This window comes from Onychomys torridus, chromosome 13, assembly GCF_903995425.1.
Source record: "Onychomys torridus chromosome 13, mOncTor1.1, whole genome shotgun sequence".
Lineage (NCBI taxonomy): Eukaryota > Metazoa > Chordata > Mammalia > Rodentia > Cricetidae > Onychomys > Onychomys torridus.
The window spans coordinates 71,915,236-71,934,448 of NC_050455.1; positions in this window are offsets into that span (position 1 = coordinate 71,915,236).

Sequence of the window (19,213 nt, forward strand, 5' to 3'; positions counted from 1 at the left end):
CATGTGCTTACTCCATACTTTGTTCAGTGGGGTCTCATTAATGTCTGAAGGTAATAATGTCTGTTATGGACAGGTTCCTAGACAAGGGCCAATGCAAACCATTGATAAGACAATGCTGAGTTGACCCTTTGCTGCAGTAGGAGGAGCCATCATCCTGCAAAGTTTCAGGTCTGGAGGAAAAAAAAAAGATCAGAATTTTTTGATAAACAGAAATTTTATTAAGGTAACAATGGGTGAGGATCCTACCCAACAGCCATGAGCTGGTGGGAATGGCAAGGTGAGGAATCAAAGAGACCTCAGACTCCAATTGCTGCATGTATATTACCAAGTTGTTGGATCTTTAAGAAGGCTACTGAAAGGAAGAAGCATGCAGTTTGCATGGGTTGAGCAGTCTTCTAAAATGAGACAGTAAAATTTACAGTCACATTCCCTGTAAACAGAAGATACAGCTTAGTCAGTGTCGAGAGTGAATGGGAGTGGATGGAGAGTTAATTTCCCCTGTCAACTTGACTAGATTTTGAATCACCTGGGAGACACAGCACAAGGTGAGTCTGAGAAGGTGTTTCCAGAGAGGTGTAAGAGTGACTGGAGAGCAACTCTGATATGTGGCTGACACCATTCCATGGACTAGGAACCCAGACTGACAGAAAAAGAAAAAATGAACTGTGCATTGATGTTCATCTCTCTGTGCTTCCTGACTGTAGGTGCAGTGTGGCCAGCGACCCTGTACACCACTGCCATGCTTCCCCAGTGGACCAAACCCTCAAACTGTGAACCAAAACACACCCTTCCTTCCTAAACTTGTTTTCAGTTGGGTATTTAGTCGTAGTGGCCTGAGTTCTGTCTATGAAAGGTCATGTCTGTATCTATTCTCAGCCTGTCTATTGCAGCTGTATTGCCTCTGTCTATCCCCTAACAGTGCCTGAGATTTTCAGTGCACAGGACAATTCTGAAGAAGCTGCAACCAACCAGTCCTAACTCTTGCACAGAGGCAGCTGCTCTTTAAAATGCATACAATACCAAAAGCAATTAAGTTATATTATTTATAAAGCTATTAATGGCTTTATTTATGTTTTGAAAGCCAAGGAATGCCAAAAATCTTTCATTTGTGGCTGGGAACTAAATGAAAATCACACACAGGATGACATCGTGTGGACCATTTGCAGTAGCAATCATTTGGAAGGAAAATGGGAACTTCAACCTCCCTGGATGTCTCTAAATACACAGCTGGAAGAGGGTCTAGAGAAGAGTCTACAGTTTTCACTTTTCATCGTTCTGCTTTATATCTCATAAATACAGTCTTAGGAAAGAAAAAGGAGAGTATTACTACAAATCATTTAAGTCAGAATCCAGTTAGATAGAAAAATCTGCAGGAAGCCAGTCTGCGGTAGACTGATTAATGATATGCTTCCTTACGCATTTGATTTTGTTGAATTTTGTCATACTTTACTTAACCAGGTAGTTATCAAGTGTAGAAAATTAAGCACAGAGACCTCAAAGCCTGACATGGGACCCAAGTAGCTTCAGATTCAAGTCATATGGCACAAATGCTGATATGTTAAATACATTTTCCGAGTCAGACAGTTGTGCAGTGAAGCCTATGTTTTCCTGGTGTACCTTGAGAGGGGGAACAGCTTCAGAGGTTGTCAGCTAATTCTCCTGTCCCCTCAGGTTTGGTTTGTTAAAGGGGCATAGCAATACGACAAGTGCATTGCCTTGATTTTTGTCCCTGGAGAATCATAGGAGACCAGGTGAAGACAGAGACCTAGAGAAGAGCAGGATCCTCTTAGCCTGTAGCTCTGGACTCCAGGAAATGGGATAAGAGACTGCAAATAGTCCAACCTTGAGTACCAAGGGCTGTTGGCAAACTTAGAGACTCTGTATTCTTATTGCTCCTCTATTGGTTACTTTTCTTGTTGCTATGACTAAGAACTATCAAAGGCACCTTAAAGATGGAAAGGTTCATTATAACTCACAGTTCAAGGGCACAGTCTATCTTCACAGGAAAGTCTTGGCAACATGAGCATGATGCAGCTGGTCACATTGCATCCATAGTCAGGAAGCAGAGAGAGATGCTTGGCTCATTTTCTCCTTTTTATGTAGTCTCAGTTCCCAGTCCATTGATGATACTGCCCACTTTCAGGGATGGTCCCCATCTTCTGCTATTATTTTTGAGTACACCAGCATAGACATACTCAGAGGTGTGTTTCCATGGTGATTCTTAATTTAACCAAGTTGATAATGAATAGTAACCATCCAAGTACCTGGGTGTTTGATCTGGTATTGGGTGACAATTATCCTTCCTCATCTTTCTCTTATCTCCCTCTGGGAAAGGCAAAAGTCAGCTAACCAATGATTTAATACAGTTAAGGTTCCTCTACCCCCATGATCCATTATGTTTAAGACATCTCCCTTTTCCCTGCACTGTGACTTATGCAAAGCTACTCTCATGGAGCCTTGGCTGGTGACAGTTTCTGTTGTTCTAATGCTGTTTACAGAGCCATCTCAGACCCAGAGGTGAAGAAAGAGATGGGATGCACCTCATGGCTTTAGTGGAGAGAAGCCTGCCCCAGTGTTCAGGTGAACAGCAAGCTTCCTCCAGGTAGAAGCACAGGCTGTGGTTTCTCAGCTCAGGTTTAGTAGCCACAGGGAAATGATGGCATAGAGGGAGAAAGAACCCAGATTTGCTGGCTGTCACCTTCACAACTTTGAAGGGACTTCCTGCTGATGACATTCTAAGGGCTGCAGGGGTGATTTTCACATGAAGTAGGCTTTAGGTGACAGGCAGCTCCTCCAGCTGTTGGGATGACGCTGAAATCCTTTCAGAAGCTCTGAAGGGAGGGGAAGTTAGCTCCAGAAGTGAGAAAGAAAGCAGTGGAAATGCCTGACACATTTAAGACACTACAGATATTATTAATGCGCCTGACAGTCCAACAAAGAACCACAAAAGAAAACGCTAAACGTTCACCCATCTCAGCCCAACCCCAGGTATCCCAACACAACAGACACATTCAGGGGCTGAGACTCTCACTGTGAGAGTGTGTGCTGGGAACACAGAGAGCTCTGCCTGGTCCTGGGGTGCTTTGCTGCCCTGCCCTGCTCTTACTCAGCAAGCTGGCTTCTAGGACAAAAGAGCCTGTAGATCAAGCCCCAAACAATCTGTCCAGAAGATGTGTGTCCTGCTGGGTTTAGAGCCCTCCCCCCACTCCACACACACACACACACACACACACACACACACACACACACTCTCTCTCTCTCTCTCGCACATAAGCGTGCACTCACACACTGTCCAGGGAACTAGAGACTTTCTGTGGATACACAAGTGTAAACTGGCTGGCTCCAGTGAGCTCAGCTATGGCTCCTCACATCTGGTCTGCTGTAGACATACAGACGGCTCTAGAATTCACTCTACAGCTGAAGCTTCCGGCTCAGACTTTTCTGAGTATGTAGTAGGGTGCTAGCGGCTGGAAGGACCCACTCTTCTGTATTCTAGGTTAGATTTAGATTCAATAATTGAGGGCACGCTGGTTCAGAGAAGTGGCCCATGTTCTATCACCATCCCTCTTCAAACACTGACCCTCCTGCCTCTACCTCCTCAGTACTGAGATGACAAGTGTGTCTCAGCAAGCTGGGTTTCTGCAATGTTAGCTATCAAGCCCAGGGCCTGTACATGGTAGGGAAGCACTTTATCCTTTGAGGTAGATCCCTAATCCATCACCATCACTCTTGCTGGCTATTTTAGACCAATAACTATGTGCCTAGCACCTATGCAATCTCAACAAATCATCATAGAAGCTGTGTAGAAATCAGTATTATGATATCTACTCCCCAGGTCATGTCTCTGAGACATGAGCATGTGAATAATGGAACAGAGCTGGGACTTCTCAGGGTGGCCTGGAGGTACAACCTTCCCTTGGGGTTCCATATTTCTGTTTCTCTTCTTTTCACAGCCTGTTCAAGAAAGAAGGGCTGCATTCAACGTCCATGTCACTGTGATGTGATACTGCCACTTGAGAAGGAAGCAAGAGGCCCCCCAGTGCCATGCAGCTGAGTGGCCTAGGAAAGTGCCTACAGAAAAGAGAAAGATCACCACCTTTGCTGCCTTCCTCAGTGCTGGGGCCTGAGTGAAGCTGCTTACCTCAGTCACCACAAGGCAGTAGGTGTTGCCTCCAACTCATGCATAAGCAGCCAAGGTGCAGGGAGACTGGGCAACTCTCCTGCCTGTGCATTCCGTTCTAGTGGGATTTAACTAAAGCTTATGTGGGGTTTTGTTGTTTGTTTCTCTGTGTTTGCCAGGTTGCACAATCCTTCTTCTTGAGTCCAGGGTCCTCTATGGTCTTCAGTGTGACTTCTCCAGCTGTACCTCCAGGACTGGCCAGCAGGAAGACACACCTGGACAGACACAGCTGAGGTCAGCTCCACAGTCCAGCTGCACAGCCCAGGTTCAGCCAGCTCCATGCTGAGAGCCTTGGAAGGGGTGAACCTTGAAAGCTGGGCCAGTCAACCAGCAACTTGTTTTTCCCAATTTGGATGGATGGAGTGGAGACCTTCAAGGTGCAATGTGTAAGCTAGCTTCTCCAACTAGACTGGGGGTTCGCAGCTCTCCACTCGTGGGCTCCCAGGGCCACACATAGGCTGAAGTGAGGACAACCCAGTCATCCCTAAGGGCATGACCATACTAATGATGAGTGTTCACTGGGTCAGGGTGGGAGTGTTGCCTGAAGGGTCCAAACTTACAGGCATGTGATGGTCTGGACCTCCACGTGACTTCTCTGTTCAAGCTATGTGTGGTTGGATTGGAGTGCTTGTCCATCCCAACATCCAGGCCAGCTCATTCCATGTGGAGCCAGTTGACTCTGGACCTGCTTATAGGAGGCACCTGGGCTCTGGCTGAAGCATTTGGCCAGAAGGAAGAGCGTGGAGCAGAGCAGACCAAGAAACTGGGCCTTGTGTGATCTAGCGGGTGTGTTGACTGCTGCTCTCTGCCAGACACTTGTGTATCTTCTGTCAGAAGTCTCATCCTGGTGACTGCCATTGTCAGCGAGGAGACAACCCCTTCTCCTCTTCTCCCTTCACAATATCACACATGCACACGCTATAGTGTGATCATATTCACCCCCCAACCCATTACCTTGCATTCTCCCAGTTCATGGTGGCCTCCTCCTCCCCTATTAATGCCCTTCTTACATCTATGTTTTTCCCCCCTTTGGAGGTGGGCACATTGAGATAAATTAGGGATTGTAGCACGAATCTTAAAAGGTCTTCTTAATAAAATCAAACCCAGGGCCATGTATTGGGGTGAATGCTGAAAGATCAGAGAAACAGAACAAACCACAACCACCTCACCTCACCAAATCCTCAGCTGATCCTGTTTCCTCAGGCTGGAAGCCTCTAAGTCCTCATATCCAAATGGATCTCAGCTGAACTGCTGCTCAAAAGCCTAAAAGCTTAAGCAGCTCTAGTTCCTGGTCTTCACACCTTTTATACTTTTCTGCTTCCTGCCATCACTTCCTGGGATTAAAGGCATGTGTCAACATGCCTGGCTGTTTCCAGTATGGCTTTGAACTCACAGAAATCCAGACAGATCTCTGCCTTCAGAATGCTAGGACTAAAGGTGTGTGTGCCACCATTTTCTGGCCTCTGTATCTAGTGGCTGTTCTGTTCTCTGACCCCAGATAAGTTTATTAGAGTGCACAATATATTGGGGAACACAATATCACCATAAGGGATGCTAGTGTGAGCATTAGTAGCATATTGTTTATCAGTACATAGGAAACTTACCAGTGCTGCATCCCTGAAGAATATGATTTTGACTTCCCCAGCAACCATAAATGCCTATCAACCCCTTAAGAAGGTGTCAGTCCTTGAGGGTCCTTTTCCATCCAAAATGCAATGTTGAAAGACCCACTCTTGTAGGGAGATGACTACCTTTCAACCTTGCTTGCTAAAGACATCCAGGAACTCACAGAGCTTCACTGGGTCCTCCTAGTCTGTCTCAGCATTTTCTCGGATAAAGCTAACATTCCCTGAGCAGTTATTATATGTCAAACATTCCTCTGAACATCCCATATGCTTGTTGATTTCATCCTAACAACTCCATGAAGTCCACATTGCCCTTCTCCATCTTCTTTTACAACTTGGACAATAGAAGCACAGCAGATAAGGTAGCCTATGCAGTAGAAGTACAAATATCAGAACTGAGAGCAGAGCCTGGGAATGCATCTGTCTCTACTGAAAATAAAAGAAGCATAAAGTTGCAAGACTAGAGTGTGTTTATGGGGAAGGAAATGGCATCAGGGATAGCCATGAACCATTTGGTGTCATTTTTGTATTTGATATGTGGGAGGTAGAAGGCTATGTCCTGTCCTGGTACAAATTGTTTCTTTCTTGTCACTCACTATCTAGACCTGTAGAATTCAAGTCCCTGGTCAAGGACAGTTGTCATCCAGCTAGGCTATGAGGAGAGGTCACAGAGATGAGCTGCAGGAGGCAGAATGTGGAAGAGTACCAGAGTTTTCATCCATCACTGTCCTGGAGGAGACAGGCTTGATATAACAAAGCTCTGTGTTTGGGGCCATATCTACGATGCTAACCAACCACTCACTGCTGCCAAACACACAGGAAACCATACACATCTCATCTATCAGTTGCCTAGGGCTGACATAAGAAATGGCCATGTCTGATAGCTTACACACATGCCCAAACTTTTGATATCAAGATATGATGCTGTCATCTACAAAGGTTACGCTAGAGAACAGCTCACTTGAGTTACAAAACAAACAAAAAATACCATCATGTTTTAAGTAAGTTTAGAATTTTGTGACACACTATAATCATTGTTTTCCTTGGCCATACACAGATGTAGTCAGCCTGTGGGCTGCAGGTTGAACACGTGTGAGCCGAAATAGATCCTTGTACAGTTCTGGAAGCCTCATCATAACTCAAGGTTGGACGTGTCTGTAAGATGTTTACTGAAACTCAACTTATAAATCAGATCACAGCGGAGGCTCTTGGGGCATGGGACGTTTCCAAGATACTGTTCAATTTAGCATAGCCTTTCTGGCTTCTCGAGCTCTGTACCAGAGGATACAAGAGAGAAAAACAATATAGCTTACGGTTACACACATGGACTATGGGAAAGAAGGGCACACATGAGGCTGCATTCCCTTCTATTAGTGACCTCAAAGTCTTTCTCCTAGTAGACAGTCCAAAGGCAGGGAGGCAGCAAGTTCCCTTGACCCTCCTCTCCTTCCTGGGACACTATTCCTGGGCCACCCGTGTGTGATCTTGCTGCAGTAAGGCTGCATCCAGCCTCGAGGGTGGGAGCCACAGCAACCATGTTGAGGAGGAAGCCTGCATCAAGAGTCACATTTGTCAAGTACAAACTTGAACAGTAAGAAAGAAAAGGTAATAACGTGCACGTACTCAGGCATATTCTTGCAGATCCTATTCCATGACTAAATATACATTGTATTTCTTTAAAAAAATAAAACAACTGAATTTATTTCAATTAGCTCATGAGTAAAAAACATCCCACAGCTAATTGAAGGAAGCCACTCAAACGCTTGCCTACTCCCAAACTTCGTAAATCCCAGTGAACTTCTATACAGTTCGGGGACTAGGGTTTTAAACTTACCTTATCAATTACATTTTATTTACTTTTTTCACCACATAAGGAAAAAATAAAAACTATGAGAGGGTTGAAACTAGAAAAAAAAAGTAGCTTCATGTCCTCCTGTATGACACATGTCCATTTGTCCTAATTCATTGAAAAACCTGTCCGTTTGTCTCCTGCCCTCCCAAACACATTCATGAGGGGGACTTTGGCAGTCCTTCAGTGTGATCTCCACTGTCTACACACCAGAGACCCATGCAAAGATAAGTGAGACAGTCAAAGGGCCCAGAGAGCCTGAGGGAAATGGTGCCCACTGACTGTGAGCTTGTTAGTCATGGAAACTCTAGAAGGCACTCCCTTTCTTCACCCAAAAATGTCTTCCAGCACAAGTAACAATATTGTAATTTTCATGAGGAGAAACATAAATGCTTCACTAAAACTCCAAGTCTTGCAAAGAGAAATTTATTTTTAATTCCAGTTTTGTGGAAATTAATATTTTTCCCTCTAAGTATACAGCTATAAATAAAGTCATTTGTTTTAATTCTCTTTCCATCCTAAATTCATCCAAAAGTTACAAGAAATAAATTTTGGACCAGTGTTGTTAACTAACAGAAGTGAAAATGTAACAGAAAATGTACATTACTGAAACTTCAAATTGAATAGTGTGTCCTCACACCTGGAAGCCAACCTCTGGGACCACAAGGTATTCATCCTTTTGGGCTAATCCCCTGTGCTCAGGTGGTCTCAGGACATGCCCCTTTCAGGACTCACTTTTTTTCTTTGTTGCTCTCATATCTCTTGATCTCCCCATTCATTCCCCTCCCCCTCCCCTGGAAAGGCTCAGTATCTACTGACACAGATCATGTAGCCTACCATTAAGGTAGAATCTTCCACATTACAGGCTGAGTGTCTCTTATCCAAACTGCTTAGAAGCAGACATATTTTGGATTTGAGGTGTGTTTTTGAAGATTGGGCCAAAGTCCAAACCATGGAATTCCTCTGTGCTCCATGTCCATCTTGCACCCATGGTCTGAAGGCATCATGGGTACAACACCTTTACTCCTCTGCCTTTCAGCTGCACCTGGCCACACAGAGTCAGACAGGGACATCATCCCTTGTGTTTTGTCATTGATCACAAAGTTAATTTTGGAGCATTTTGATGTGGGATTCGAGGATTTCAATGTGGGATGTGAGGATTCCAAAGGATGTCTTCCTATACTCTTCTGAAGTCTCACAGCACTTGGAAGCTCAGAATTCCAACATCCATGTATTTTGGAAGTTGAGGGACTCCTTGAAGCTTGTTTTTTCAGAATTTGTCTCCAACCAAATATAGGCATCATGCTCACAGTGTGTTACAAGAGTCTCACTCAATGTATTCCCCAAACAATCCCTCCGAGTGCCCTGAGGGTCCATTTTCCACCCACATGTGCCACTCTTCACTGAAAGCCCTGCCTTGCCTTCAAAATCCCTGCTGCATGTTGTGTTCTTTCCAAAGGCATATCTCATGTTACCTCATGATTCTGTTGACCAGAATCCTGAAATCAAGGTGTTGATCTGTCTCCATCCTTCCCTGAAGACAACCCTCTTTTCACTCTGTCTCTAAATCATATTCCCCTTGGGTGTGACTGACTCCCAGTTTTCCTCAATGACACCAGTCATTGAACTTACCTCCACCCCATGTCTTCATCTTAGCAATGCCTCTTTAAAGGCTGTCTCCAAATACAGACACACCTGGTGCACAGAGCCACACTGGCATGCTGAAGCATGTGATACCCTCATCTGCAGTCTTATAGACACACTCAGTGATGCAGAGAGCTGCGTGCAGCCGCACCTTAAAGATGGCGCCGGCTTCTGCCTTCCACCTTCCCGACGGTGAGCCTCTCTGTGATAAACAACTCCTTAATTGGCTAAGGCTGAGAATCTGGCTTGCTTACATGTACCTGGACCTATTGGTAGTGCCCACGTGGCGTATCAGGGTTGGCTACCTAGTGATTACTTAAGGCTGTGACCGGGGGTTTCCCCGGGTCAGAAGTCAGAGATTGTTCAAGGTTCCTGAGTAAACTGCAGAAAAAAGAGCCTGGTGTCACGTCTTCCTTGCTGGTCAAGGCGGTCGCGGCACAGTGACATGTTGAAGAATGTGGTATCCTTATCTGCATTCTTTTCCGACGCCTCCTTCCAAGGCGCGGTGTCACAGCCCCAGAGGAGGCACACCTTGGCTTTAGTTAGTGCCCATCCCAGCAGTTCTTTCCCTTTTGCACATTCTCCTTTCTCCCTTTCCTTTTTTCCTCCCCTGCTTCTTCCTTTTCTTCATTCCTCTCTGCATTCCCATTTCCTTTTTTCCTGTGACCCAAGGGGTTTCACTAGGGCTGCTTCTAGGAACATCAGTGATGAATGATTAACAGGAACATGAGCAAGTTACTGGTGACTGAAACACTGAAGAAAATGCTACCACCTCCACCACTGACTACCAAGGGGTGGGGCCTTGGGGGTTCCTCTCGGGTTCCAGTGGAATGTTGGTGGGGCCAGTCTTGAGCAGGGGTGGTGCAGGTACTCACAGCAGCTTAGATTGCTTCCTAAATATTTGTTGCCATCCCCAGACCTGTGAACTTGTACCATGGTCTGCCCAAAAGGAAGGCTCGCCCCATCTGGCACCCAACACGTAAAGGCCAAGATCTGTAATAACAAATGAGTCATCCATGGAAAGGTCTGAAGAGGGATCATTTCAGCCTCCCTTTTAATTTTCTTTTTCCCTTCCTGGGAAGGATCATACAGAATCAACCCACTAAAAAAAGAACTGCTGTAAAAATCTCACACCATTGACTTGTAAATGGAATTGAATCTGTAGCGTCTACGTAATGATACCATCAGAAAGGGAAGAGCTACCCCATTCATATAACAGATGAGATCTGAAATGACTGCCATGGCAGATGAACACCCCAGAGGTATTTTGCTTTATAATACTCACTGCGTTTATGTCTCCAGTTTCTCTAATTTTAGTTATTTTTTTTCCCCAGGTCTCAAGACAAGAGCAGAAAGACTCTTTTTTTCTACCCTAACAAATCACCCCATACAGAAGTCAATAATATAAATACTTACGTTTCTGGGGTCAGCGCTGGGGCTTTATTAAAACTGATTTTTCAAAGTGTGTTTTCTGCTCTTCCTGCAGCTACAGGGAAGCCCAGCCATCCACAGCTCCCCCCATCCACAGCTCCCCACTCTGAGTGTGCACTGTGTTTGGCATGGCTCTCGGGCAGGAAAGCCGACACTGGATGCTGTCAGCTGGCTTCCAAGGACCAATCTCACCTCAGGTCCAGGCAAATGCTCCTTCCATTCCTTCCAGAAGCTTCTCCAGTCCTCTGTTGGCCCCTCCATGGCTGCTACCTCTTTTCTGCCTCCACTGGGTCTAATGATTAGTGACTGCTTAATAAACGGAGGATTCTCTGTGAGGGACTCACACTCCTGCCTGAAGCCAAAACTTAGGCAGACAGCAGCGTGAATAACGCATGCTGCCTTCAGCTGCCAGGACAGTCACCCATGGGGTTGAGCAGGGTTTGTCCCCACACCTTTACCCCAGGCCTCCTGAAACTCGCAGTGGGTGTCCCTAAGGCTCCTGGCTTTCCTTCAGAAGTGCTCTGAGGCCTCCAGTCCAGGACCTGATCGTGTGACCTGGGCCTATGTCACACAAAGGCCTAGTGCTCACCCTTCCTGCCTCCCGACTCCTCCTCATCAATTATTGGTGTTAGCATGATTTACAAGCTGGAGGGTCCTGGTTAAACTGTGTGCTTTGGACTTATTAAATATGGCTGGCCTCGGGGCCAGGCCTCCTTCCCAGAACAAAGAGACAGCACTCTGACTGAAGGGAACACAAGCCACTGCAGCTAATGAAGATCTACACAGGACACTAGCACTTCCCTTTCGGAACCAAGGCCAGAGGGCAATCAATTCTCACCTTACCCAATGACCAATCCAGAAAAAAGGAAAGATGTCTGTGGGTACAAGAGAAGTGTGCTCACAAATACAGAAACTCAGAGCACAGCACAGCCAGAGGGCCTTGGTCTTCAGGAAAAAGTGTGACTACAAGGCAAGAAACTAAGAGAAGTGGATGACAGACTGCAAGACGGCCTAACCACAGAACATAATCACAAGCACCTCCACACAGTCATGCACACACATGGGCACATATGCACATGCACACATATGGCATATGCATGAATGCACACAAAGGCACATGTGTGCACTCACATATGCATACATGCATGCATATTCTCTCAAATGCACATAAACACAAGTGCACACTCATTCACGTATGCACACAATGCCTCCAATTATTTTGCTCACTTGTATAATTTTAAAAGGTTTTAGAGGAAAATGTATATGTGTGTGTGTATACACACACACACACACACACACACACACACACATATATATATATGTATATATATGTGTGTATATATATATACATCTGTAAGTATATGCATATGTACACACATATGGATATGTATGCATACACACATAGATGATAGATAGATAGATAGATAGATAGATAGATAGATAGATAGACAGACATATGCACTACTCCATCCTGCACACTTTGCCTTTCTTTTTAAATATATAGCAATATATAAAGCAACACATACACATCTTTTCTTGTGTAACATTTTGAAAACACACACAAAAAACATAAAACTATAAAAAACACTGAACACTATCCACAATTCCTCCTCTCAGAAATAATTATTGTCTTATTCTTGAAATCTTACCACTGGAGGCAGACATGAGTGATTTGGGGGAAGCCAGATCATTCTCCACTCACTGCTGTGTGCTTAGGTCTTCAATACAGATCGCTGTCTTTGAAAGCATGATTTCCAGCAGCGACAAAATACTTTTAATGACTCTGCCATAATTTATTTTTCCATTCCTCTAGTTTAAGATATTCATATGGTTTCTAGTTTTCTGTCATAAGTCATGCGGTGATGACTACCCCATACATGAACCTTTGAGCAAATGTCTGGCCACTTCTCTCAGATGCATTCCTAGGCATGGAATTATTGAGTTAAGAGGAATAGAACTTCTTAAAGCCAATTCCCACAGGCAAAGTCATCTCCTGGCTCCCTCCACAGCAAGGAGTCTCATCTTAACAGAATAGAGTGCCATCCTTATAGACCAGAAACACCTTTCCTACAGGAGAAAAGTGGTGTGTGTGTGGGGGGGGTGATATATTTGTACCCCAATAAAGCTTACCTGGGGATCAGAGGACAGAGCCAGCCACTAAATTAGACATAGAGGCCAGGCAGTAGTGGCACACACCTTTAATCCTATCACTTGGGAGGCAGAGATCTGTCTGGATCTCTGTGAGTTCAAGGCCATACTGGACTACATGAAAGAAACAGAACCAGACAGTGGTGACATACGCCTTTAATCCCAGGAAGTAATGTGGCAGCATACAGAAGGGTATATAAGACATGAGGAAACAGGATCTCTCTCTCTCTCTCTCTCTCTCTCTCTCTCTCTCTCTCTCTCTCTCTCGGCTAAGGATTTTGTAGAGGTAAGAACTAGTGGCTAACTGTTCTGCTTCTCTGATCTTTCAGCTTGCACCCTGATATCTGGTCTGGCTCTGGGTTTTTTAATATAAGGCCTTTTAAGATTTGTGTTACGTGTGTGTGTGTGTGTGTGTGTGTGTCCGAATTGTAAAGGTATATGTTAGTGTGGTTGGGTATACTTGTGCATGAAGGTGTGTGAGCATGTAGGGGGGTGGGAAGAGCAGAGGTCAATGTTGGATGTCTTCTTTCTTTGCTTTTCACCCTTTATTTTTCTGAGACAAGATTTCTCAAGGAACCCAAAGCTCCTGCACTCAGCTGGGCTGGACAATCGTCTCCAGGGATCTGCCTATGTCAGCACCCTCTCCCTGACCCCCAGTTCTGGGACTGCAGATGCACATTGCAGCACTCAGCTGGGAAGCTTGAGGTCTGGAACCAGATCTTCATATTTATGCAGTGTGCATGTTACTGAGTGAACCATTTTTCTGGGCCCTCAAATACTATTTTTAAATTTAATTTGGCACAAAAGGAGTTGAATGCCTTTGTGTTCAACTTCAGTTTCTCATACAGTTGTATGCCACTGTCTTTAAAAGTAGGGCATTAATATTCTTTATGGATTTTGAGGGGTTTTGCATCAAGGTAAATGAATATCTCATTGTCCTGAAATCTGCATTTCTTGTAGTTTTAAAGTTGCCTTACAATATTGTATGTGACATTTGTTGATGTTTTAAGTATTAATATCATTCTTATAGCATTAAATCTATTATTCAATTCATTTTTATTTTCTCTATTTCATTTATTGTTTGGAATAACCTTACTAGTTAGAGGTAATTATATATGTATATATATACATATATATATATGTATATATATGTATATATATATATATATATATACAACAAAGAATTCTCTATTTTTATTCTTAGTGTATCAAATTTTTTAAAATTAATTTTAGCTTGTGAGAGTTATCTTGTCTTTTTACTTCTCACCCAAAATACCAACTTAAAGTGAGTCAAGCAACCCACTCTTTCCACTGTGGTTTAAGTGCTTCCCACACTGCATTCAAAAAATCTCCAGAGTCCCAGACCCAGAATCTTTTTCAGGGGGAAAAAAAAAACCCGTTCAGACATTCTTGTGTAATAGAAAAATTTTAGATATTTGTCTTATGCAATTTATAATATTTATATAATATATATAGTCTACATAGTACGCAAAAAAAATAACCTTATAACATCTGAGAGGTCTCTTCCCATCATAATTTGCTCATGTTTTTAAATCACTTTTGTAAGAAGGTGCTGACATTGCAGAACTTCTTCAGTTTCTTACTATGGAAAGCACAAATTGATCATTTGAGACAACTGTTAGTTACTTTTCTGTTGGGTGGTTAAACATCGAGACGGACGAAAAGAGACTTAGGGATGAAAAAGTTTGTTTTGGCTTATAGGTCCAACCTGAGTGTCCATAGTGGCAAGGCAGGTCTAGCAGCAGGCAGCCCGTGCAGGAATTCTAAGAGACCACATCTTCAGCCTCAAACAAGAAGCAGAGAGAGTAACAGAAAGTGTGGCAGGACTCATAAGGCCCACCCCCAGTGAAGTCCAGTCTCCAGCAAGGCTCCACTTCTTAAAGGTCCCATAACCTCCCCAAACACTGATACCAGCTAAGGACCAAGTGTTCAAATACGTTAGCCTATGGGGGACATTTCTCATCTAAACCACCATATTCCACTTCATGGAACCCACAGGCTCATGACCATTTCCTGGATGTGCTTATTCCAACTTTAAAAGTCCCCATAGTCTTTCACAGTCTCTGCCCTGTTTAAAAGTTCAGAGTCTCTTCTGAGACTCAAGACAACTTCTTAACTATGACACTGCCCTCCTGTAAAATAAGTTAAAAATGAAATAACTAATTATATAATTCCAATAAATAATGGGATGGACTATGCATCTCCATTTCAAAATGACAGAACGGGAACATGGTAAAGAAATACTAGACCAAGATAACATCGAAACCAAGCAAGACAAAAGCAAAATCCTATAACTCCATGTCTAGTGTCTGGAAGTTCAGTTTCAAAGAGATGGCTCATCGCCTCCGACTTTGCTGCCTACGATCTCTCTCTCTCTCTCTCTCTCTCTCTCTCTCTCTCTCTCTCTCTGTCTCTCTCTCTCTCTCTCTCTCTCTCTCTCTCTCTCTCTCTGTCTCTCTCTCTCTCTCTCTCTCTGTCTCTCTCTCTCTCTCTCTCTCTCTCTCTCTCTCTCTCTCTCTCTCTCTCAAGCTGATTCCTCTCCTTTTTTGGCAGATATCTCATGGCCCAACTTCAGTGTCTTGGGATGCCAGGTCTGAAAGCAAATTCACCAAGGGACCTCTCAGGGCCTTTCTCTCATGGTGACTTCTGCACTGTCACACATTGCCTGGTCTCAGCAAATGGAAACAACTCAAATGTCTTTCCAACTATAGTAGATTAACAAGATACAGAGTCCCAAGCAATGGAAAATTATTCAGCAATGTAAAGTAATAATTCCTGAAACATGCTACATGGTGAGTGTGCCCTGAAGGTGTAGTACCAAGCCACAAAAGGTCACATGTCCTGCTATTCCATTCGCATGAAATGGTCGCACTAAGGAGACCTATTGAAATAGGAAGTAGTTTACGGTTGCCAGGTGATGGCATCATCACAGGAACAGAAAATGGGAGTGGTGCTCCTTTTCACTTTGATGAAATATTCCAAAGCTAGATTCTGGTGGCCATTACACAGTTTTGTAAATAAGCTAATATAAATCATTGAAGCACACACTTAAAATGAGAGGATTTTATTGAATATAAATCATCCTAAATGAAGCTGTTGAAGGTCAGCTTCATAGCTTAGTCTTTATGATTATTGTAGGATCTTTGTTCTTTTTGTAGTTTCTCGGAAAATTTAATCACTAACTTATCAGAATTTAAGGAAAATAGTTAAACTTACTGTGATGACTTGGTATCTAGAAATATACATTTTACTTTATTAAACATGAAATATAGGTGTGTGTGTGTTCCCACATGTATGTTCAGATGCACCTGAATGTGTGTGCATATGTGTGTGCATGAATGTGGAGGTCAGAGGCTCACATCAAATACCTATTCAACGGCTTGCCACCTCCTTTTTGGAGACAACGTCTCTTATGAACCTGGAGCTGGTTGATTTGGTTAATCAGCTGGCCACTGAGCTCTAGGAAGCACCTTCCCACCTGTCCCTCAGTCCTGAGATGTATGTGCGCCCAGCTTCTCGGTGGGAATCTAAACTCATGTCCACATTTTTGCGTGGCACACATGTTACCATCTCCCCAGCACGTTTTCATGTCATAAAACTTATTAGTATTGCTAGGTAAAGTCACAGTCACTGTTTTTTCACTTAAAGTTTTAAGAAGAGAGTTACTTGCTTCTTTTGACTGGTGCCATAAATCATTGCCAAAAATGTTTCAAGTTATTACTTTTATCACGAGAAAGAACACTATTTTGTATTTAACCTTTGACTTTATAAAAATTTATGTGGCCACTTAAGTTTTTAATGTTAAGAAAATTTAAAGATTCTTTTAAGACTGTACACACACACAAAAAAAAAAATGGGTATATGTCCAAGAACTTTTTCCTTCCTTTTCACTGGCTAGGACTTAGAACTTTCAGTATAAATTAAAAGAACACTTGTACTAACAAATAAACTTGTTTTATTCCTGATTTTAATGAGGGTTTGCCTTGTGTTTCTTGTTTTCATGAGAGTGTTCTTATGTTAAATATAATATTAATTTTGTCTTTTATTAATTTTAAAAGATTAACTCTTGATTTGAAATAACTATGGGTTCACAAGAAGTTGCAAGAACTGCAGATAAATATCCTAGGTGCTGCACGATATGAAAACCAGGAAACTGGCATTGGTTCAAGGTGTGCCTAGCATCGCTTGAGTGTAAATGCCTAGTAACTTACACTTACCTTAGTGTAAGTTAGTTAACCACCATTGTTAACGGCTGAGCTACAATGACCACCTGTTCCCAATCACACTTGACCTGGCCCTCATCAGACATGACCCCATACCCACTGAACAGTTTGCCTGCCCCATGACCCCATACCCACTGAACAGTTTGCCTGTCCCATGACCCCATACCCACTGAACAGTTTGCCTGCCCCATCCATTAACTTCAAGACTGCCGTATAAATGGTATGATCTTCAAGATTGGCTCTGTGGGTGTGTGTGTGTGTGTGTGTGTGTGTGTGTGTGTGTGTGTATCCATGTGTATCTGTGTATATGTGTGTCTGCGTTCCTGTGTGTATATTTCTGTGTGTGACTGTGTGTATCTGTGTGTGTATGTGTCTGTGTTTCTGTGTGTCTCTGTCTATATATCTGTGTGTGTCCCTGTGTGTGTGTTTCTCTCTGTGTATGTGTCTATGTGTTTGTGTTCCTATGTGTGCATGTGTTTCTGTGTGTGGATCTGTGTATAGTGTAAGTTTACATTCCTTGGGACAAATGCTCAGAAGTGTGTGTGACTGCCAGGACGCATGGCAATTCTGAGAGTAGCATTTCTAAGAAGCAGCCAGGCTCCTGAAGAGCAGGTCTTGCATTTCCACAGCAGCATTGCAGGAAGCTGGTGCATCTGCCCCCTTGCAGCATCTGTGTTGTCGGTACCCCATTTCAGCTGTTTCAGGAAGTGTTTAGTGACTCCTCATTCAGGTCTTCCCTTTCATTCTCCCATTGGTTGTGATGCTGGAGATCTTCCCATGTGTTCCCCTGCCATCAGATGCTTTTCCCAGTCACCATCTGTGCCTGTCTCCCGCTCACTTCCTGATTCTATTTATTTGGTATTTTGTATTGAAGTATGAAATATCTTCTAGATATGAAAATGAATACTAGAAATGACTGGCAAATATTTTCCCCAAGTCTGTAGCTGCCTTTCACCCTTCACGGGATCTTTTCCAGAGAAGACATTGTTGATGTTGATGAAGTCTAAGACTGTTTTCTCCTGTATAAGTCTGTTTTCTTTGTCTCACCTAAAAATGCTCCATCAGATTCTTATTCTGGAGGTTTAGAACTTGGTGTGTGAATGTTTTACAGTGTCTTGCTTTTTGCTTAAGTGAGTTGGGCTTGGCATTAGGAGGGTGCTCTGCCTGTGGTCTTTCTGCCGACTGATGGCTGCTTGTGCCATGATCTCTGCTGAGATCTTCCTCCATTGAATTGTTTTAAATCTTCATCTTTGTCATAAGCCAGCTGCATGGCATACACAGAATTTGTGCAGAGTGATGCATTCTTGTTAATTAACCTCATTTTTGATATTCTCGTTACTTTGCCTTTCAATTTACACTGAAGAATCATCTCGTCTATATCTACAAGCCTTTCAAGACCAATTTGTGTTGTACAGATATTCTTGAGTGTGTTGGCTTTTGTCTTTATAACTCATTGGATACAAAGATAGCAAGGCCAGGGAAGAAAGAGGAGGAAAAAGGAAGAGGACAGACATGAAAGAGAGCTTCAGGAATGGAGAGACGGTGGAGGGGTAAGGATAAGAGGGATATTCTCACAGCTTGGTTTGGAAGCACATTTTCCCACCTTGTCCTTCTGGTCCTGGTGAATGTCCAGGCATGTGCTGGTTGATGAAGGACTTTAGACATTGACCCAGCTTAACTCCCCACTTTCCATTATATTAGCTTTGTCATGGGCATCAAAGTGGTTTTCTTTTCTTTTTTTTTTTTTTTTTCATTTTTGTTGCCGAGGTCAGTTCAGAAAGACAAAGAATGAGCAGTGCAGCGGGATGGGGTGGACTTAAATAAGATCTCACAGACAGTACAGTTCCTGCTCTGAAGATCACCACAGACACCAAGATGGAAGTTCAAAACCACAATTCACTGAAATGAAGAGGACATGAGACCTCACAGACAAGATCCTTCCTATTCAAAAGACACTTATGGTGGAATATTGAGGCCAATGCTTGGGGGTGGGGGGTGGGGGTGGAGGGGTTTAAAAACCCTGATTATCACAGGAACAGACATTGGAAGACCTTCCATAAATATAATTCAATCTGAAAGTCTCTTTCAAGGT